Source organism: Prionailurus bengalensis, chromosome A1 (genome assembly GCF_016509475.1).
Source record: "Prionailurus bengalensis isolate Pbe53 chromosome A1, Fcat_Pben_1.1_paternal_pri, whole genome shotgun sequence".
NCBI classification, from domain to species: Eukaryota; Metazoa; Chordata; class Mammalia; order Carnivora; family Felidae; genus Prionailurus; species Prionailurus bengalensis.
In genome coordinates, this window is record NC_057343.1 from 176838773 (window position 1) to 176861352 (window position 22580).

Here is a 22580-nt window from a genome sequence, read left to right on the forward strand (position 1 = left end):
TTCAACGTTTATTTATTTTTGGGACAGAGAGAGACAGAGCATGAACGGGGGAGGGGCAGAGAGAGAGGGAGACACAGAATCGGAAACAGGCTCCAGGCTCTGAGCCATCAGCCCAGAGCCTGACGCGGGGCTCGAACTCCGGGACCGCGAGATCGTGACCTGGCTGAAGTCGGACGCTTAACCGACTGTGCCACCCAGGCGTCCCGAGATGGTAAGTTATTTGCCCACAGTCACGCTAATAAGTGGCAGAGCCTGGCCATTTGGGTCTCAGAAGTGGCCTTTTTGGGGTGCCTGGGTGGCTCGTTCGGTTAAGCCTCCGACTTCGGCTCGGGTCATGATCTCACGGCTCGTGGGTTCAAGCCGCACATCGGGCTCTGTGCTGACAGCTGGGAGCCTGGAGCCTGCTTCGGATGCTGTGTCTCCCTCTCTCTCTGCCCCTCCCCCACTCACACTCTGTTTCTCTCTCTCTCTCAAAACTAAATAAACGTTAAAAAAAATTTTTTTTTAAATTTAAATTTAAATTTAAAATTTAAAAAAATTTTTTAAAGGAAAAAGAAAGAACTGGCCTTCTTAACTCTCAAACTAGATTGAATATCAGCTGGTCTTTGGCGCTGGTCTTTTGGGGACCAGGGGGAGGGACTTGATGTGCGAGTTGGGTCCACCTGTCTCGAGGAGCCTGGGGGGGAGAAAAGCCCACTTATCTTCCAAGATTCAGGATGACCTGTGATACTATCTTTTGAAGAGGTGGCTACCCCAGAGATGAGGACACCCCTAATTTCTCTTTGTCTTACATTTCAGGTTCCACAGGGCAGATATTGGGAAGTACCCACTCTGGGGCACACACAAAGCCAGGCTCTGAGAGATACAGATGGGTCAGGCACTGTTTTAGCCCCGAGGAGCTCATGGTCTCATAGAGGCTGTCACAGCAACGTGTCAGAGAGATGCAAACCACAGAGGGTCCGGAGAGGATGCTGTGGCTGTAACTTTCTTCTCGGCCAATGAAACCAAGATGGTGGAAAGATTGGTACTATCCTTCTTGTGTCTAGTTCGGGCCATGTCCTGGTCCTTGTGAGTCTTTTCCCCAAGCCAATTTGGTCCTAAGTTGCTTCACCTTCTGCAATTTCTTCCCCGACCCCCTCAAGTTTCCTTATTTACGAAATTCACAGATCTACTCCCAACTTAGGAAGAAGCTTTGGCAAAATCTCAACCCATCCAGCATGCAGTTAGAAATAACCCACGGGCCAAAACAAGCCACGAGCAAATTGAAGGCAAAATGAGGCAAAATGCCCTACGCAGCAGTGGGAAGAGGCTTGGTCAACAGTTTGTAAGATCTTTGGGCAAATCCCAGCCTCTGACACCTATTAGCAGTGGGATCCTGAGCAGTGACTTACCCTCCGTAAGCCTGAATTTCCTTTCCCTATGCAAAACTTTCCCTGCACAAACCCCCCCCCCCCCACTGCCTTTAGGGACCCTGCCTAATCTGGGCCCTGCTAACCTCTCCAGCGTCATTGCTCAGAATTCTCCTTGGGCTTCAAACAACAGGCGGGCATTCGCTTAAATCACAAAGACATATATTGTTCACTTGTCAGGAAGTCTGAGGGTACCTGCCTCCAACGTTGCTTTTGCAGCACTTTAAGGTCCAGATATTGGTTTCACGTCTCCCCAGGTCTCCTGTCCTTCCTCTTATTGTCACAAGATGGCTGCCACGGCTCCAGGCATTGCACTCACACATAACAGTGAGGAGAATCTCTTCATTGGCTTCTTTGCTTTAACCTGCAGCTCCTCCAGGAAACTTCTCTTGACATTGTTTTGGATGAAACAGTGTCACGTGGCCATCTCTAGCAAGGTGAAGTCTGGGAAAGCATAGATCTTGCTTCTCTCTGGGTGGTATAGTTGGTGAGGGAGAATGAATTGCAGATACCTACTGAGTGGCCAAGCAACATTGTCTGCTACATTCCTAATCAAAGTTTTGTCTGTCTAACACACGAATCCGCCCAATGTTTCCCCAAAAGAGCATATAATTTCAGCTTCTGTGTCATTGCATATGCTGGTTCCCTTTGCCTGGAATGCCTTTCCTTCCCTTCTCCATCTGGTGCACCCCCACTTATCTTCCAAGATTCAGCTGTGACGTCTTCCTATAATATCACTTCCACTCTAGAGTCTGAGTGAGACAGATCTTCCCTCTATGAGCCAAAAGCTTCTCTGATTTATTTCTATATCCTAGAGTCTAACATATTACCGAACGTAAAACAGGTGCCCATGAAATGCTTACTGAACAAATAAATGAAGATAGTAGTCACTACCTCATAGTCATTGCGAGCTCGAAAATGAGCTCATTTGTGAAAAAATAGTATACGTCTTCATTAATAATGATTGACGTCATGATATTAGTGATTTCGGCTAGCATTCACTGAAGACTTACTATACGGTGGCCGCTGTTCTACAGAGCCTACACACCTAATTCATCTAGTTTTATTTTTTTATTTTTATTTTTTTAATGTTTATTCATTTTTTGAGAGACAGAGCGTGAGTGGGGGAGGGGCAGAAAGAGAGGGAGACTCAGAATCCGAAGCGGGTTCCAGGCTCTGCGCTGACAGCAGAGAGCCCGACGCGGGGCTCGAACTCCCGGACCGCGAGGTCATGACCTGAGCCGAAGTCGGATGCTTAACCGACTGAGCCACCCAGGCGCCTCTATTTCCTCTAATTTATTCAAAACACTGTGAAATGGGCCGGAGACCACACACTAGGTGTTGTTGAAGTAACAAACGATGTTCAAATCTTCAGTGGCTTAAACACCAAAGACTGATTCCTCACTCGTGCTAAACATCATTTGTGGGTAGAGAGGATCTGTCACCATTTTAATCTTTCAAGAAACGAATTGACCGGCTCGTAGGTGCAGCAGCCGGGTCACACGGCCTCCTTGGACAACGTGGCAGAGAAAGGGAGCACGGGAAGCCGATGCCGGCTCCAAACGCTTCTGTCTAGAAGTGATGCACACCGCTTGCATTTACATTGAGTTGCTGAAGGCCGGTCCCATGGTCATGCCCAAGTTGAAGGAGTCAGTGAGGGCTGCTAGCTAGCATCCACCGCATAGGTACTGTTATTACCTGTCATTAACAGATGGAGAAACTGAAGCAGAGAGTGGAGACAAAGTGATGTGCCCAAGACCACACAGCCGGTGAGTGGTTGAGCCGGGATTCAAACTTGGCTTTTGTGAATGAGAGCAGAGGTCAGCAAACCCTTTTGGTCCAGGGTCAGAGAGTGAATATTTTAGGCTTTGCAGGCCATCCAGTCTCTGATGCAACTACTCGATCGATCGTAGTGTGAGAGTGCAAAGGCAGCCACAGGCAATGTAAATGAATGGGCACAGCGGTGTTCCAATAACACTTTATTTGCAAAAGTACGAGGTGGGTCAGATTGGCTGGCAGGCCGTGGTTGGCCGACCCCTTCGTGAGAATCCTTGCTCATGACCCCAAGGTTACCCTGAGCTCTGAAGAGCGTAAAAAGAGGAACAAATGTGAGGTATTATAACCATTTTCTATCAAATATCTGCCACATTGCCTCCCTAGCCAGCCAGAGTCAAATGACTTCACAGACTTTAATGGGTCACTGAGCCTTCATCCGGCCAAGGTTAAGGGGAACCAGCTTCTCTTTGGGGCCTGGCTAATTATTACTGTACAAGTTTAAAAGAAATGACAGACAGGTAATTTTCTTACTAAAAATGAGAACAGGACCCATACCAAGGACCAAGCAAGCCAGTATTAAACCCCCATTAGCTGTGTGGGGTCATTTCTAATGGCACGTTCACCGATGGGACAATTATTCTGCTGGCCTGTGCTAACCAGCAATTGAAATCAGTGGGAGGCTCTGGGCACCAAAGCAGGTTTTTTTCTGGGCCACCTAACCCAGACCTTGTTTTTCCAGCTGACACTCTGCCTGTGTCAGCTAATTCCTGCTTTGGAAAATGCATTCCAGGGCTAATAAAGACTTGAAAGTCACACCATTTTCTCACCATGTTATTAAAACCCAAATGGCTTCGCTTATTCCTAATATGACCAGGAGATTTCCCGGCTAGCTCAGAAACGGCCCGAAAAGTCCCAGAATCTGGGTTTCCGATTGGAAGACGAGGCCTGGGGTTTATTTGTGGATTAATTGTTTCTAAGCAGTGCAAGTAATGCGATGGCAAGGCAGTGCGCCGGGCGCAATAAAAGCAGACCATGGCAACCAATGTTGCTGAAACGCGCCTGTCTTTGACGGCCTGTAAGACAGCATTCGCCTTCACCGCCCGCTCACCGCCAGCGGGAACCTGGGCAAGTCCCTTCGCCTCACCGAGCCTCAGTTTCCGCTTTTGTGAAATGGCGGTGATGAGGCCAGCTTCACAGGTGCTGTCGGGAGGGTGGCAGGCAGCGTGGTCTAAGTGCCCAGAAGGCCCTCCCCGAATGGCAGCTAGCATGGAAGCAGGAAGGCTTTGGGTCTGGCCAAGCCAGAAATAGCTGAGAACTGGCTCCGGGAAACTGGCAGAATCAACCCCAAGCTGAGCTCCCTAGCGCTAATTGGAAATAAATCAGGAGAAACAATAACCAGCCAGAACAATTAGAAGAATGAGCTAATGGAACCCGTCCACCCCGAGTTTTTGCTCCTTCTGGAATGGCAACCAGTCCTCCCCCAGGCCAGTCTGCAGCTGCCTTGAGGGAGGAAGCCTGCGTGGGGCAGAGACGGAGACAGAGACAGAGAGAGAGAGCCTCCTTTCGGCATGTCTGTCTTGATCTCCACCATCGGTTCTCACGAATGCTGTGCTGAGCTCACCAGAGAGGGCAGCTGGGGCCATCCACGGAGGCCTGGGGAGACTTGCAGATGTCCCCAGCAGGACAAAGCACCGAGGTGCCAGGATAGGGCCAGACGTTGCCCTGGGCCCCAGTTCTTCTGTGGCGGAGCTGCAGGCAGGGGGCCAGACCGGAAGCTTTAGAAGCGTGGGCGGGCTCCCAGAGCTCATCTAGACTTTACCTACCCCTTTTTCAGATAAGCAAACTGAGGTCCAGAGAGAGTTAGTGATTTGCCTGAGGTCAGGCAGCAGGAACGGAACTTGGATCTCTTCCTTCGGCCTTTGCACCGTGCAGTCCCTTCAGACACGGGACAGGTGGCCAGAGCTGGGTTGGAGAGACGGGCTATATCTGAGCAGAGAAGAACAGTATGGGGTCGAGAAAACAGACTTCTAAAATTCCGAGCTAGGAAAAAAGGAAAACGTCTCTCCCCATCATCGTGACATCCCATTAGAATGGGGGACCATCCCACTCCCTTCCTCTAAGATTGTATTCAATTCAAGTGTCCCCACCCAGAAGGAAGGGTCAGCTTCGGCTCCAGAAGATTGAGCACAAACACTAGTTTTGCCTCATTTGCTTTGTGGAAAATTTTAGAATCCTGGCCCTGCTATTTCCTGGCTGTGTGTCCTTGTGCAAGTCACGTCCCCTCTCTGAGCTCCAATTGCCCCACCTGCAACACTGGAGTGGTGGTAGAACTGAGTATCTTTTGCAAGCTGCAAAATGCGAGATAAATGTAAGGCTCTGGTCACACGGTTTTTATTTCTTCATAACTCAGATGGAGGCAGAGAATTCCCCGTCGGAAGCAGGTGTCTCCACTCCTAAAAAAAAAAAAAAAGGGTAAAGAAAAATGCGGAGCAGCCATCCTGCAGAGTCTGGACCCTCCTTCCTGTTTTAACAACCTCCCTGTAAACTGCCCAGGGGGTGACCGACTCCCCTCCACTGCAACCTGCAGTAAATTGCATTCCGGGCCAGCTCACCAATCATTAGCCATGCAATCTTGTTTATCCTGCCCCAGCCTGGAACTTGGCCTCTTACAAAACCCCAACTACAAAAGGAGAACAGGTTGAACCAAAACTTCGCAGCAAGGGAAGGAAGCCTTCCAGGAGGCTAGGGGATATTTATTAAACAGACACAGGCCAGTGCCCGCTGAGCAGGTCTCAGCCCCAAAGTCCCAGCTGACCTTTCTGCTGCCACTGAGTTGAGAGTTTGAGGTGGGATCTGAGCTCCAGAAGGGACAGCTTCCAAGTCGGGGCCATTGTCTAGCCCAAACCGAAAGTCAGCCCCTTACTGCCGATGACAGCAACACGGTCATTAAGTTATTTGCTCGTCACCTTCCGTGGGGCACAGGTTGTGTAATCCTTACAATTTCTCCAGGAAGCTTTTACAGATGTGGAAGTTGGGCTTCTGATTCATCGAGTCACTTGCCCAAGGTCACAGAGCCAGAGGGTGGAGTAGATGGGACAGCTGCTGTTTATATCAGCTGCACACTTCCCTGCCTCTCCCCTTTCTTGGGGTGACAGACCCAGCTGCCTGTGCACCTGAGCCGGGCACAAGACCCGGGCCAATTCGGTCATAAGACCATATTCTCCTGGCCAAAATAATAGAGGATTCTGTGACCAAGCAGGACCCAACAGACCCTGTTTGAAGCACTTGACACGGACGAGCGCATTACCACCTCACCATGACCCAATGATATAGTCACCAATGACAAATAGATGTCCCCTTTACGGATGAATACACTGAGGCACAGCAAAGTTAAGTAACTTGCCCAAGGCCACACAGGTAGTTCGCGGAGAAGCTAGAATCGAACAATCCGGCTCCAAAGCCCATCCTCGTAACGACCGGGCTAGCCTGTGCCTAAATCCATGTGCCAACCACGCCGCGGTTGGCTGGCTCCTCCCTCAGTTCCATGGCGCTGCTGCTCGAGCTTGGTGATTTGTGAGACCCCCGGGGCCCCCTTCACTCTGCTCCTACGTGCCATTCCAAACTGTCTCCTCAGGTCAGGCTGCCTCTCACGGTCTCTGAATCACGGTGTCCTGACCTACCACTGGGCCTCCTCCGCCCCCCCTCCAATGGCTCAGGCCCCCCAAACACACACACAGATACACATATCCACGGACACACATGTGCCCACACGAACGCACTTGCTCTGTCGCACGTAGATATGCACATACTCATACACATAGCCACTCACTCTCACACACACACACACACATTCACACACATACACATATGCACGCACATATATATATATATACTCACTGTCACACACACAGATACACCTACGCGCACACACATCTACACTCCCTCTCACCCACGTACACACACACAAACACACACACGTACCCACATCTACCCATATACACACGTACGCAAATACGCTACCTTTGCAGACGGACACAATCACCTATGGCGTCTGCAAAATGTTAACTTTCTTTTTGGCGCAGCACTGCCCCTACATGTAGCGGGAGCCACATGGGTGATTTTAAATTTTCTAGCAGCCGCGTTGGAAAAGTAACAAAGTAAGGCAAGTAATTTCAGCAGCCTAGGTAATACACATTCAAAACATTGGCGTTTCAGCATGTAATTAACATAAAGCCATTTATTGGTGACTTTCTTGCTCTCGTTCTGAGTTTTCAAAATCTGGTATGTGTTTTACACTTACAGCACATCTCAGTTTGTACGAGACACGTTTGTACGAAATGTCACGAGACACGAGACATTTCTACTGAACTGGGCGGAGCAGCTTGAGAGCAAGACCCCCCAAATGCTTTCACGTCACAGCCCACGTAGGAGATGATCATGCTTGTATGGTATCCTGGGGTAAAGAGTCGAGCCCGATGGAGGCCAGAGGCAAAAGGCCCAAACATTCCAGTTTCCCCCATCCATCCAAACCCTGCTAAGGGCTGGACCACAAGCGTATTAAGAAAAGGCAGCTTCTCTGGGGGATTTCAGCCCCATTGGCCCTTGAAGTTGAAGCTGGATGCCCTTGTTCTGTGCACAGCCTGTGCACTGGGGCTGGAGCAACCCAGTGTCACTGTCTTGAAAGCCAACAACCATCTCCATTCATTTCTGAGAGTTCTCTGTGGCCACACCCTCATGGCCCTCAGGGCTCCAGCTTCTGCCTGCCGGCCAGATGCCTATTTCACCTGGGCTGGAAACGGAGCCTCATTGTGGGTTTTCACAAAACTTCAATTTACAACAAGCAATTAAGTTAGCTGACTAGATTTTAGGACTTTGGGGGGTGGCGTCAAAGGAAGGAAGGTCACCTCAAAGCTCACGGTCTTCTGCCATCTTGCTGGTGGTCGTCTCTTCTCTTCTGCTATGGCTTGCCGGTTTATATCCGCTCCCCGCCCCCACCCCACCTCAATGCCTGTGTTGAAACCCTTACTCTTACTTACTTACAAAGGAATGGTATTAAGAGGTGGGGTCAGATGGTGATTACTCATGATAGGATCAGTGTCCTTATAGGAAGAGGAAGAGAGCTTGCTCTTTCTCTCTGTTCTCCACCCTAGGACACAGCAAAAAGACGGCAAACGGTGGCGGGGGGCGGGGGGGCGGGGTTGGGGGTTGGTCAAGAACTTGTATCAGACCCCAACCACACTGGCACCCTGATGTTGGATGTGTCAGCCTCCGGAACTGTGGGAAACAAATATTTGATGTTTAAGCCACCCAGTCGGTGGTGTTCTGCAGCCTGAGCTGTCTGACAGTTTAGTCCGGTCACTGGGCTGGTGCCTGTTCTGGGTGACTGCTTTCAACTGACCCCTGGGGCATTGTGTGCCCACCCATCACTGAAGTCCATGGTCCTGGCCATTCGCCTCTGTTTCCAAAGTCCACCCACACTAGCCCTTCTCAGTCTCTCAGCATTCCTTTCTGGGGCCCCCGGGAACTTAGCAAAACCTTGCACATCTCATTTTGCCTCAGGCTCATTTATCTGGCCACTCACTTCTGTAGAGCTGCACGGTTGTCCCTGCACAGCTGGACATGGCCTTGCACAGTGCCCCATCCAGCTGTCCAGCCGACTCACCCTGTCCAGGGAAGCATGTCACCAGCATCCTATCTCCTCCGCCCATCCCATATTCTCAGGATCCTCTGTCCTCCCTGGACGTTTCCATCATGCCCTCTTTTAGGGATCCTCTCTGGTCTGGGAAAACCAGACAGTCGTCCTTCTGGCACCTGCTCCCCTCACCATCTATCCTCCTGATGGAACAACCATCGTGGAGCAGGAAGAACTGGACTTCCCTTCATCACCTCCTTCAGGCCAGGACTCAAGAAAAGTTGAATCCCCTCCTCTGTCCCGGGATGGCCTTCACCCCGCCCTTCCCCGAGGCCGGGATAGACAGGTGCAGGCAGACAACCACAGGAACCCCAACACCTTGCCCATCAGTCGTGGAAGATCCACAAATATTATCTTGGTCTCAGTTGCTTTTCCCAACCTTTCAAAGTGCTCAGCAGAACAGGGGGTTGCTATGTAATGGTCACCATCCTCGTGAAAAGGAAGTCAGGGTGAGAGGTGGCCCCTTTTCTCCCCTGTTGAATACATTCAGTGGTGATTATTATGGTGTTAATTATTCATTTGGTCAGCCACGGAAGAGAGGGGAAATACCAACAATGCAATTAAGAAATGCTTCCCTCACACCTCCTCAAGGCTGAGGCTTCGCAGAAATCCCAGTCCCCAAATCTGAGTCCCAACCTAGACCCGTGGCCAGGATTTCCTGCCCTCCCCTGCCCTTATACCCACCCTAGGGAATTCATTTGAATTCAATTTCCTCCACCAAACGGCTCATCGAGGAAATGGAAGCCGACACAACACCGAAGGACCCGTTTTGTCTATTCCGGCAAAACGCACAGAACCATGATACCATCCAGCGTGTGAACCCTTTGACCACAACTTGGCAGTGAGTTGCGAGAGCTATTGGAAAAGGTTCGTACCCTTTGACCCAGAATTGATCCGACGGAAGTAATTCCTGAAAGGAAAAATCTTTCACATGCGTGTTCATGGTGCTGATATCACTAATAGCTTAACTGGTAACCTTGAAACCAAGGGGCAGGGGAGAGGTTAAGGAAAGTACAGCACGCAGAAGCGGTGTACTATTATGCAGTCACTACAAATGACGGGAAGATTATGTAGCAACATCCCGAGGGCTTGTCATTTGATGTTCAGTCTAAAAAGGCAGAACCCCAGCCTGTCTCTGCAGGTTCTCTCAGACCCGCCGTGGTCTGTGTTAACCAAATCTTTACCAGCCTCGTGCTTCCTTCCCATCTTTCCGTCCGGCTCGGCCCCGGCCTTATCCTTGCCAGCACAGAGATGGCGTCACTGTCTGCCCGCATGTTCGTGTCTGGCTCTGGATGATGCATTTTTTGGAGGACGGGCACTCTGTTTTCTCTCTCCCTGCTGCCCGGCACTCAGTCCACGCTTTCAAAAAATGTTCATTGAGTTAAAGAGTCAAGGGCAGTCGTTTTGGCTGCTGTTTATCGAGCACCTCCTATGCAGCCGTCTTTGCGATTGGCATTTCCCATATGCTATTTCACGTGATTTTGTATTGAAATAATCTTATGATGTTGATAGTGTTGTTATTCCGTTTGTACAGATGGGAAATGGGCTCAGGGAAGTGGTCGCATACCCAAGGCCACGCACTTGGTGAAGAGGGAGAGACAGGATTTGAATTCTAGCTCTGCCTGACATTCAAGCCGGTGTTCTGTTTATTTCAGTGTGTGTGTGTGTGTGTGTGTGCGCGCCCGCGCGCGTGCACGCCGACCAATGACTATGTAGATAAATAGGAAGAAAGCGCGGAAAACCTAGAAAATGGATAACCTGTGGGACGGGTGAGTAGTAAGATGGTGGGCGATTTTTCTCTTGTTTTGTATATAATTGCTTGGAATGATAGGTTGCGCTGAGAAGAGAAGAATTCACCCAGGTTCCAGGTCCTCCCGGAGCTGAGTCCCAGTATCCCGAGTATCTTAAAGTGAAAAAAGCTCTGTTGGTCAGTTAGCTCCTTTTCCGGTTACTTCCCAGAGCCCAGGGGACATTCTGTTCCAGAGAGAGAGTCATGTGCAAGTCCTGGGCCCGGGCTCAGTGCCAGGAGCAAAGCGTCTGCTGCACTGTGGTATGCTGCCGACCAAGCCTGGTCCACCTGGCCCATGGTACGGGGGCAAGTATGGGCCAGGTGTTTGCTCACTATTTCTGCCACTCTGCTCACTGCCTCTGGGGCAAGTAGGTGTTCCGGGGTGCAGCTCATCACAGGTGTGTGTGTGTGTGTGTGCTGGGAGGAGGCAGGGGCATGTGGAGGGTGCATTCACAGCCTCCATATCCGTGCAGGCCCTAAGATTTAGCAGGCTGATGTTATCTCTAACCGAGTTGAGGTACAAGTCAAAGAAGATATTCATCACACCGTTTTAAGCTTGCATCTCATTACTGTGCCAGTCTGCCTCTGTGTTATGAATTAATATCTTTAATAAATCCTGCAATTATCTTCCGGATGGCGTAATTATCTTGCCGTGTGATCTTTTTTTTCGGTGTTGAAACCATGAATTTGAGAAATGCGACTGTTTAAAAAATACGTCCGTTTTCCTGACTTTTGTTTAAGCGTGTCTTCACTTGTAAAAAAAAATGTGCTCAAAAATACTAAAAAAAAAATTGAAGTTGTGCAGGTCCCTTTTATTCCCCGAGAGATCCAAGCCCCTGGTGAGCTTGTATGGGATAGAGAGGAACTCATAGCTCTTAGCTCTTCTGGAGTGTTCAATGTGTTTTCAATCCTTCATATTGAAAATAAAGGAATAAATGGGGGGAAAGCAGAAAATAAGATCTAAAATGCCAAAATCTCAGCTTTTAAAAGGGCAGTGGCGATCAAACCCATCCATTTATATCTGCTTCTTTCTCAAACGCCGCGAAAACGACAAAGGGACTTAAAAAATGTAAGTTTACAAGCACAAAGAGAACAGAAGCGTGGAGGTGCCAATCAATGTCTTTGAAAGCAGGCGGGTGAATAGTAACCAGTTTTGCCGACAAGAGAGAGCTTTAACCGAAGCCTACAAGGGAAAAGCCACAGGCCCCCAGCCCATCTTTGGAACTGGAGGCCCTGGGTACCTTGGAGGTTGGATGAGGAGTGGAGCTAAGAACAGTAGGGATGGCTGAAGAAGCAGGAAGACAGCGAGACCCATCCCCGCCACCATCACTGCCGCCACAGCCGCCACCAGCATCATCACGGTTTCTGCCATCACCGCCCGTTACCGTCGTCACCAATATCATTGCCATCTATCACTATCACAGCTGTCACTACCACCACTCTCCCCCTCAACCAGTGAGCCCAGACAGACGTCTCTCCTCCAATGCAACAAAGCCTGGACGCTTTCTCGGGTAGAAGACGAGATGGAGAGACGCGATCACCGCTCAAAATCGGGGCAAAGACTTTATTTTATGAGGATATTGGAAAAAAAAAAAAAGTCTCCCTATTGAATCCAGAGAATCGGAACGAGGTGCCAGGCTGATAATCCCCAGGCGGGAGACTGAAGGACACCATTCCAGGGAAACTGACCAGCCGAAGGACAAAACAAAGTCACCGCTTCTTTACATAGTAGTGAAACTCACCAACTAGACAACGCAACAGTCTATCTCTGGAACAAACCAAGTAGGAAAGAGGGGACCCATGGGTAACGGAGATGATGTGGAAGCGTCTGTCGTCTGCCATGGAACACTGCCAAAGAACGACAAGAAAAACAACACTAATGATTTTCTCAGAAAGAGAGGAGTTACATCTCAAAGATGGAGGCTATAAAAATGAAAGTGCAGAGAATAAGAAAGATCCCTTCTGAAAGGAGAGAAGTAGGCCAAGGGGCTCGAAAGGCCTAGGCCCCCCAGAGTCTAGGGAGGGCAACACACGGAAACCAAGCAACAAGCCATGAGCAGCAAGGCACCTCAGTCCTGCCAATCTGTGGCCAAGATACATCTGCAAACTGGTGGGTCTGGCCGCCCAGTTAGGTCCTGGTTATTTGTTGCTCATTTAATCTCCACAACAGTCCTGCTAAGTGTGAATTATTATGCTCATTTTCATAAACAGGATCTCAAACAAACACGGCAGTAGGTCAAAAACCTGTGAAATAGCTTCACAGGTCATTGTGCTTTCCGTGGCTCAATCCCATACATGGTCTAAGGTCACACTGCAACTTTTTTTGGCCAAAGGTATGGAGTGTTGAAAGGTAAGACATCATCATCTGGGGTCTCAAATGTGGTAATTTTTCACATGTTATCTATGGGTCTAAAAGGAAAAAGAGTATGTATTTTCGTAGTGGTTTGCCGAAGGGCTCTTTCCTGGTTTGGCTCTGGTCGATCTGCAGCAAATCCATAGTGTTAATAGTGAGTGAGTCTGTGTGTGTGTGTGTGTGTGTGTGTGTGTGTCTGTGGTTTCGATGAAGAAATGAAATTAGTGTTCCCCCCTCTCCGAGTCACAAGGAGGCTGAGTATACACGTTAATGGGAGTGTGGGTTGGGACAGAAAGCTCATTGCTGGATCTTTACGTCTGGGTGAATCTGTAGCAGGTGCAACTCTTGATAGAAAAAGCACAAGTCCTTAGGTTCCAGGCACCAACCAAGGAACCTCATGTTTTCTTATGACTGCCCTTGTAAACAGCTGGCCGGACTCTTTTCTCCCTGCCACTTTGGATGAAACCTTGGAGGGGTGGAAACTCAGCCATCATTTCTTTGGTCACTCATCTTACATAATAACAGATCCTCCCCAGACACTTATAGTCCCGAGAATACTCTCATTTCCATAATTAAAATTTCCAGTCTGGGGAATTGAAGAAACTCCAAATTTTATTTAAAGTAAAGGCCTGTCCGCTCGCCCAATCAGGGCCTCCTGAGGGATGGGGAGGCCACTGCCTAGGCTTCCTCCGGCTCCTTCAAGAGAAATAGAGAGTGGGGCAGGGGAGACCTGATCTCCCTGGCACCCCTGGTCCCTCGCTTTGGTTTCCTCTGGCTTTGGTGGAGGTTTTAAACCTACTTTTTCTCTCCTGGGTACTCTGTAGGTTCTTGGAAACCCTTATCACTGGGTGGGTCTCCCAACTGCAATTCCTGTGAGGCGGGGACTATCTCTGTTGACCGGTGTACTAGCCGCCTTATCCACTGTAGACTCGTCATTGGGGTCATTACACCTGGGTGGCCTTTTTGGATAAAGTCTCCAGTCAGCTGTCTCTTCTGCATGGTCCACATGGCCGCAAAAAGTACTCATGCATTCTCTGCCCTCGAAAACACTGGAGTGCTGGCCATTCCCAGCTTAGAACCCTCCTCATCCCTCTCCTCGGTCCAGCCTCCTCTTGCCTGTAGACTTCTCCAATGGGGTGGGGAGGCCAACACCAACCCCATGAGTTCCCCCAAACTCCAGGGACATAGGCCAAGCTCTTCTCGGATCCCTAGCCACATCTCTTCCTTAAGACGAGAAGGAAAGCACTCCCATCTCTTGCCTTGAGGTGAGGCCAAGAGAAAATGCCAGAGCATTCCAGCAATTTTTCCCAGGAATACCTTTCCCCTCTACGTCTTCAACCTCAACACCTTGACACCCTCAAGTGCATAGGGGGCTCCGGGTTGAAAAGCTAGGTTTTCCTCCCCCCGCTTAGTAAGTCCTGCATAGTTGGAGATGGCTCCTCACTTGGCAATGGGCAGGGGATGTGCCCCCTATTGTTTATTTTCAGCTTCTTGGGACCTCTGTGAAATTATCACCGAAGGGTCCCATGTTGCATATCATTAGGTAAATGTGCTACATACACAGATATGTGCTTGGTAGGTATCACTGAAGAAGACACTCGTCTATGGGTCCATTTGTGCCTAAGGAGTCTATGCAGGGCTGGGATATATGTACGTAGATACACACCTATGTGTGTGGTGTGTGGAAATGATCTCTGTAGATATATGTATTGTGTGTGCATGCACGCACTTGTGAAGCATATGCTTGGGCTGTTGGTGCAGGTACAGATATCAAACCATCAGTTATCCCCATGGTGCCCCTTGCTCCAGTACACAAGACTCCTTCCAGAACTTTGAAGACCCCTCTGGTAAGTCAAGGGAAGCAAAAAAAGCCTGAGTCCACAGTGGGTCCTCACCAACCTGGGAAGCATGACATACATTGTTACATACATACATTGTTACAGCCGCATAATGAAGTAAGTAGCAGGCACGCTGAGAGGGAACATGATCACAGCCACCCTTAAGTAGAGCAAGGTACTGGGGCGCCCGGGGGGCTCAGTCGGTTGAGCGGCCGACTTCGGCTCCGGTCATGATCCCACGGTCCGTGAGTTCGAGCCCCGCGTCGGGCTCTGTGCTGACCGCTCGGAGCCTGCAGCCTGCTTCACATTCTGTGTCTCCCTCTCTCTCTGCCCCTCCCCACTTGCACTCTGTCTCTGTCAAAAATGGATAAACATTAAAAAAAAAAAAAAGTAGAGCAAGGTATTGGTCTTCTTTCTCCCTAGTGAAGAGACTTAGAACAATGATTTGATTTGCTTTAAAGCAAAAGGCCTTTCCCCTGGTTCTGCTTCTTAAGCTGAAGTCAAGGGGGCGAGAGGGAGAGATTCTTGCAAAGATTATCACATTTGTGAATCAAGGTTATATCCCCTTCATCTTTGCACATGAGCCACATGAGCAGCCCATGTGAGTCTTAAGTACCTGCCATGTGACACTCATTCTCATGCCTGTGGTGTCACGGGACAGTTGCGGGATTGCACCGAGGTCAGTGTGTGTGTGTGTGTGTGTGTGTGTGCGTGCATGTGAATGTGTGTTCAGCCCTCTGTGAGGGCAATTGGATGTGTGAATGAACGCTGCTGGATATGTCTTTCTGGAGCGTCAGGGGCTCATTTCCATGGCAATGGAGAGAGAAAGCCAGAGAATCAGGGAAATACTGCCAGATGCCATAGCCGGGGCAGCCTTGCCACAGCGGACAGGAAGGAAAACTCCCAGCCTAAGTGGGGAGGGGGTAGGGAGGTTTGTGCTCTGCTTGTAAAGAATTTGCTGTTCATTCTGCTGTGTGCGCCCAGCAAAGCCAGCCTCCCGGGGATGAGCATTTGCATCTCTACGGCCCTTTCCCCAGAGGATCCAGGAGTCCATCCTGGTACCCTGGGCAAACAGCATCCCTCTTAGTAAAGACACCAGCTGGAGGGGCCGGCTATGAGACAGGGGCTTGAGGCAGTCAGTGCAGAAATGGGGAAAAGACGCAGTAAGTCTCAGTCTCCAGTTTGGGCTGGGGCCACGGGGTTACCCAGTAAGTTTACCCAAAGCAGTTGGTTTTGAGGCGATTAAGACAGTGATGCTCTTTCTTCTAGGAAAGACACAGCACAGTGCATCTCAACCATTCAGAGACTCTTACAGCTCAAGAACCCCTGCAGATGCCGGCCTCTTTACAGATGAGTACACTGAGCCCATTGATTCATGCACTGGGCACATATTTGCTACAGACCTACGTATGCTTGAGACGGGCTCTGGGAAGACAGCAGTGCGGGAGTCAGGCAGGAGCCCCGCATTGACAGAGCTGACATTTCAGGGGGACTGTTAACGATGAACGAGATTAATCAGTGAGACACAGAACACGTCCAACGGTGATAGACGCTACGGAGAAAAATACAGCAAGGTAAAGGGCAGAGCGGGAGGTGGGCAACTGGTGGAGAAGGAGGCAGAAAGGTCTTGTTGACAAGAAGACAAGTGAGTGGAGATCTGAGAAAATGGAGGGGGCGCGCCGTAGGGGGGCGCGCCGTAGAGACAGCAGCAGCAAGAGGGCTCTGAACAGGGCAAGTGCAAGTGCCAAGGCCCTGCAGCAGACACCCGCGAAGCTGCTCCAAGAACTGCAGGAAGGCCACCGAGGCTGGAGCGGAGTGGACCAGTGGGAAGGCGGTAGGAGCTGAGGTCACAGAGATGACAGCACCAGATTATGGGGGCCCTCAAGTCCTCTGTAAGGACTTCGCTTTCACCTTGAGTGAAAGGAGATGTCATTGAGGGTTTTGATGGCAGAAAAGACGTGATCTTATGTGTATATATATATATATATATATATTAATTTTATTGGTAAAATACAGGCCACATTAAATTTACCATCTTAGCCATTTTTAAGTGTAGAGATTAATCAGACGAAATGCATTCATGATGTTATGCAACTGTCTCTACCATTCATCTCCATAACGCTTTTCATTTGTAAAAACGGAGACGCTTATACGCATTAACCAACTTCCTATTCCTTTCATCCCCTGGCGGCCGCCGCTCTACTTCCGGTCACCAGGATTTTGACAACTTTACCCCACGTACGTGAGATCATACCGTGTTTGCCTTTCTGTGGCTGGCTGATTTCCTTCAGCATAATGTCCGCTCGTCTCACCCATGTTGCAACATGTCGCCGAATTTCTTTCCTTCCTAAAACCGAGTCATATTCCACGGTGCGGACGTACCCCGGTTGGCTTACCTAAGTGTCAGGGGACCTTTGTGTTGCTCCCACATTTTAGCGATTGTGAATAACGCTGCTAGGAACACGGGCGTACGAATATCTGAGAGCCTGCTTTCCATCCTTTTGGGTGTATACCCAGAAGTGGAATTGTCAGATCATATGGTAATTCTATTTATAATTTTTTGAGGAACTGCCATGCTGTTTTCCACAGCGGCTGTCCCACTTTGCCTTTCCACCAACAGTGTACAAAGGTTCCGATATCTCTACTTCCTCACCGACACTTGTTTTCTGGGGTTTTGTTTTTTGAATGTTCAGAGATGTTTACAAATAGTAGCCACCCAAGTGAGCATGAGGTGGTATCTAATGGTATTTTTTTTTAAATGTTTATTCATTTTCGAAAGCGAGCGAGAGAGACACAGAGAGAGAAGCAGAGAGCAAGGGAGAGAGAGAGAATCCTAAGCAGGCTCTGTGCTGACAGCACAGAGCCCTGCATGGGGCCCAAAGCCAAGAACCACGAGGTCATGACCTGAGCCGAAATCAAGAGTCAGACGCTCCACGAACTGAGCCGCTCGGGTGCCCCTTGGATTATATTTTTGATCTGCGTTTCCCTAATGATTAGTGTCTTAGTTCATTCAGGCTGTTATAGCAAAATACCTCAGAACATGAAAGGCCCCGCCCACTAATACCATCATTTGGGGAGTTAGAATTTTGGCATATGAATGGGGGTGGGGGCACGGCCACTCAGACCATAGCATGAGTGATGTCGAGCATCTTTTCACGGGCTTATTGACTACTTTTGCATCTCCTTTCGAGAAATGTCTGTTTAAGCCCTTTGCTCATTTTTGAACCAGGTCGGTTTTCTGTTGAGTTGTAGGAGTCCTGTATATATTTTGGATACGAATCCCTTAGCAGATGTATGATTTGCAGATGTGCTCTCCTATTCTGTGGGTTGCCTTTTTGCTTTGTTAATAGTGTCTTCTTTCTGATGCAAAAAGAAAAAAAAATTAAGTTTTCATGAATTCACTTGGTCCATTTTTCATTTGTTACCTCTGCTTTTGGTGTCATAGCCAAGAAATCATTGCCAAGTCCAATGTTGGGAAGGTTTGTCCTGTGTTTTCTTCTAAGAGCTTTATTGTTTGGAATCTCATATTTAGGTCTTTGATCCACTTTGAGTGAATTTTTGTATATGGCGTTAGGTGTTTAAGGGTCCAACTTCACTCTTTCTGCATGTAGATATCCAGTTTTCCTGGATATTTGTTGAAAAGACTGTCCTTTTCCCCTTGAACAGCCTTGGCACCCTTGTCAAAAATCATCTGACCATATACGTGAGGGTTTATTTCTGGGCTCTCCATGCTATTCCATTGGTCTATATGCCTGTCTTTGGGCCGATGCCACACTGTTTTGATGACTAGCTTTGTAGTTACTTTTGAGGTTAGTAAGTGTGAGTCCTTCAGCTTTGTTTTTCTATTTCAAGATGGTGCTATTCAGTGTCTCTGGAGATTCCATATGAATTTTAGGATAGATTTTTCTATTTCTGCAAAAAAAAAAAAAAGGTCATTGGGATTTTAAGAGGGATTGCATTGAATCTGCAAATCATTTCTGGTTATATTAACAGTTTAATAATATTAAGGCTTCTAATCTATGAACATGGGAAGGATTTCCATTTTATTTATGTTTCCTTTAGTTTCTTTCGGCAACGCTTTGTAGTTTTTATTGGACATGTCTTTTACGTCCTTGGTTAAATTAATTCTGGCATATTCTATTCTTTTTGATGCTACTGTCAATGGAGTCATTTTTGTAATTTCCTCTTCAGATTGTTGATTTGTTAGCATACAACAATGCAACCGAACTTTGTGTGTTGACTTTGTACCCTGCTACTTTTTTGAATTCGTTCATTAGCTTTGACAGTTCTTTTTGGGGATTCTTTGTAGTCTTCTACATGTGAGCTCTATCAGCTGCAAACAGATAATTTTACTTTTTCCTTTCTAATTTGGATACCTTTTATTTCTTTTTCTTGCTTAATTACTCTGGCTAGAACTTCCAGTACATTTATAGAAATGGCAAAAGCAGGCATCCTTGCCTGGTTCCTGATCTCAGAAGAAAAGCTTTCGGGCTTCTACCATTGAGTAGGATATTCACTTTTGGCTTTTCATATTTTCCTACTTACATTTTTAAATCACTCTGGTTGCTGTTTTTGGGATTAAATTATTGAGAGGGAGGGGTTCAAGATAGAAGCAGGAAGACCACTCACAGGCAATGGCAATAATCCAGGCAAGGAGTGTTGAAGCTTGAAGCAAGAAGGTAGCAGTGGAAGAAAGTGGGTAGTTTCTAGATATATTCTGAAGGCTGAACAGATGGGATTTACTGACAGATTGCATGTGGAACATGAGAGAAAGAGAAAAGTTAAGGATGACTTCAACATTTTTGGTCTGAAGAATTGGAAGTGGACTTTCCATTTACTAAGATAGAAGGTTTATTTTAGGTATATTAAATTGGATCTCTCTTATTTGTTTACCAATATGTTGAGTGAAATGTTTATAAGGAGGCATCAAGTAGGGAGGGGATATGGGAGTCTGGATTTCAGGGGAGAGGTCCACGGTGGAGACACAAATTTAGGAGTCACTGTGTATGTGGTATTTGAAGCCACAAGTTTGGCCGAAGTTATCTAGGGAGTGAGTGTAGAGAGGAGAGAGAGAAAAGAAGAGAAGAGAAAGAAGAGAAGAAAGGGAAAGGAAGGGAGGGAAGGGGAGGGGAGGAGAGGAGAGGAGAGAGGAGGAGAGAGGAGAGAAGCCATCACTGGGTTCTGGATACATCAGCACTGAGAGGTCAGGGAGATAAGGGGAAACCAGCAAAGGAGACTAAGACATTACGTGGCATCCCTGAAGCCAAGTGAAGAAAAGGTGTCAGGAAGGAAAGAATGAACAACTATGACAATAGTTGACTGTGATAGTCAAAATGGGACCATTGGTTTTCGCAATGGAGGAAGCCATCCCAGGGTTAGGGAGGGGACCTCACTGAGAAGGGGGACGACCAAAAAGATCTCCAAATGCAAGTCCTCTTGTGATGAGGAAGAGTTACTTACTCTTCAAGTATTTGCTTCACTCATTCAGCAGATATGTATCAAGCACTTGTGATAATAAAAGCAGAGATAGCATTTATTAAGTACCTACCGTGCGCCAAGCACTGAGTTTTACATGAATATCTCATGCAATACTCATTTCCACCTAAGAGAGCAGTACAGTTGCCATTCCCATTTATGTTGGAGTCCAGGTGGTAACTCAGCCCTCTCTCCTCAGAAGCCTGAAGTCTTGTGTGTGTGTGTGTGTGTGTGTGTATGTGTGTGTGTGTGTGTGTGTGTGTGTGTATGATTAAAAACACATAACATGGGGGGCACCTGGGTGGCTCAGTCGGTTAAGCGTCCAACTTCGGCTCAGGTCATGATCTCACAGTTTGTGAGTTCGAGCCCCGCGTTGGGCTCTGTGCTGACAGCTCGGAGCCCGGAGCCTACTTCAGACTCTGTGTCTCCCCCTCTCTCGACCCCTCCCCCACCTCCCCCTCCCTCTCTGTGTCTCTCTGTCTCTCAATAATAAATAAACGTTAAATAAATTAGAAAGAAAACACATAACATGGGGTACCTGGGTGGCTCCATTGGTTAAGCATCTGACTCTTGATTTCAGCTCAGGTCACGATCGCATGGTTCCTGAGTTTCAGCCCTGCATCGGGCTCCATGCTGACAGCGTGGAACCTGCTTGGGATTCTCATTCTCTCTCTCTGTCTCTCTGTCTCTCTCTCTCCCTCTCTGCCCCTCCCCCACTCATTCTCTCTCTCAAAATAAGTAAATAAACTTAAAAAGTTGTTAAGTATATATGTTAAGTATATTCACACTGTGGTGCAATAGATACCCAGAACCTTTTCATCCCATAAAACTGCAACTCTGTAGCCATTAAACAATTCCCCATTTCCCCCTTCCCTGAGCTTTTGGAAACCATCATTCTACTTTCTGTTTCTATGAATTTGACTACTTTGGCTACCTCATATTCCTCAAATGGAATCATACAGTATTTGACCTGTGACTGGCTTATTAGCATAATGTCCTCAAGGTTCATCCATGTTAGCAACGTGTCAGAATTTCCTTCTCTTTTAGGCAGAATAATATCTCATGTACATACATTTTGGTTGCTCCCACCTCTTGGCCTTTGCAAATAATGTAGCTATGAACTTGAATGTGCAAATAGCCCTTCAAGATCCTGTTTTCGATTATTTTGTATCTATACCGGAAGTCCGGATTCTTAACTAGTGCCCTATTAACACAGCAATGCCTGGGGGAAGGGTGGTCCTTTCTTAATGGAGCATATCCAGCAGGGAACACAGACAATACCTAACTCCGGGTGTTCTGAGCGTATAAAGACCAGGGCATTAAGGGATATAGATGGGAGAGCCTAGTATGTGACCCCAAAGAGGAAAAAAAAGAATGAAGTTCCACACCCTGACACTGAGAAGCTCACGGAGTATAAAAAAGTAGCTAACCTTACTAATCAAAGGGACTTAAACTCAATTTACACCCTCAGATGGGAAAGTCTCATGGTCTTAATGTACCCAGAGCAGACTAAATAAACGTTTTAGATTTCCAAAGTAAAATAATGATGATGATGATGATAGCTATGTTTTACTGAGTGCTTACCCTGTGCTAGAAACTATGCTGAAAGCTTGACACACATTACGTTATTGAGTCTTTGCAACAAGCTTGCAATGTAAGTACTATTATTATCCTGCTTTTACAGGTGAGGAAACCCAGGCCCAGGGAGATGAGCTCATTTGCCAAACTCTCAGGCCTGTGCTCCTGAGAGCACACCCGCTCCTACCCTTGGCCACACCCACTCCTACCCTTGGCCCTGCCCTTCTCCTCCTCTGGCCAATGGGTGAAGCAGGCTAGAGGAGAGGCTGCGTGGGCCACGCCCCATCCCCAGAAGTGGAGCCTTTGCCACTGACCCAGGCACCGGCGGATTTCAACACTGATTTCTCCATCTTCCTTTCCACCATGTGACCCGCTGGCCTCGTGATGAGGGGACAGTCGGAGAGAGGGGGGTAAGGGGGCTGAGATGCGTAAGGGGAGAGACCGCACCTCTCACCTGCACTGCCGCACCGCCTCCCACCGCTGCCTCTGCGTCGCCTGGCCATCTCCGTGCCACACAGCAGCCTGAGTGGTCTCTTAAAGATGTCAGCTGGATTAGGTCACTCCCACAGCTACAATCTTTCTGTAGTTTCCCTCTGCTCCTAAAATGAAAGCTGCCCTCCCTCCCCTAGCTTCCAAAGTCCCTGCCCATCTTGCCCACAATGGTGGTGCA

General features: G+C 48.2%; 1 long non-coding RNA gene across 1 annotated transcript; it reads right to left on the reverse strand.

The window, feature by feature from the left end:
• Window positions 1-5560: 5560 nt before the first annotated feature.
• LOC122492146 lies at window positions 5561-6270 on the reverse strand. Its single transcript, XR_006299552.1, has 2 exons — window positions 6001-6270; window positions 5561-5638 (listed from the first exon to the last, which is right to left on the reverse strand). It is a non-coding gene; the product is annotated as an uncharacterized LOC122492146 (long non-coding RNA).
• Between the last annotated feature and the right edge of the window lie 16310 nt (window positions 6271-22580).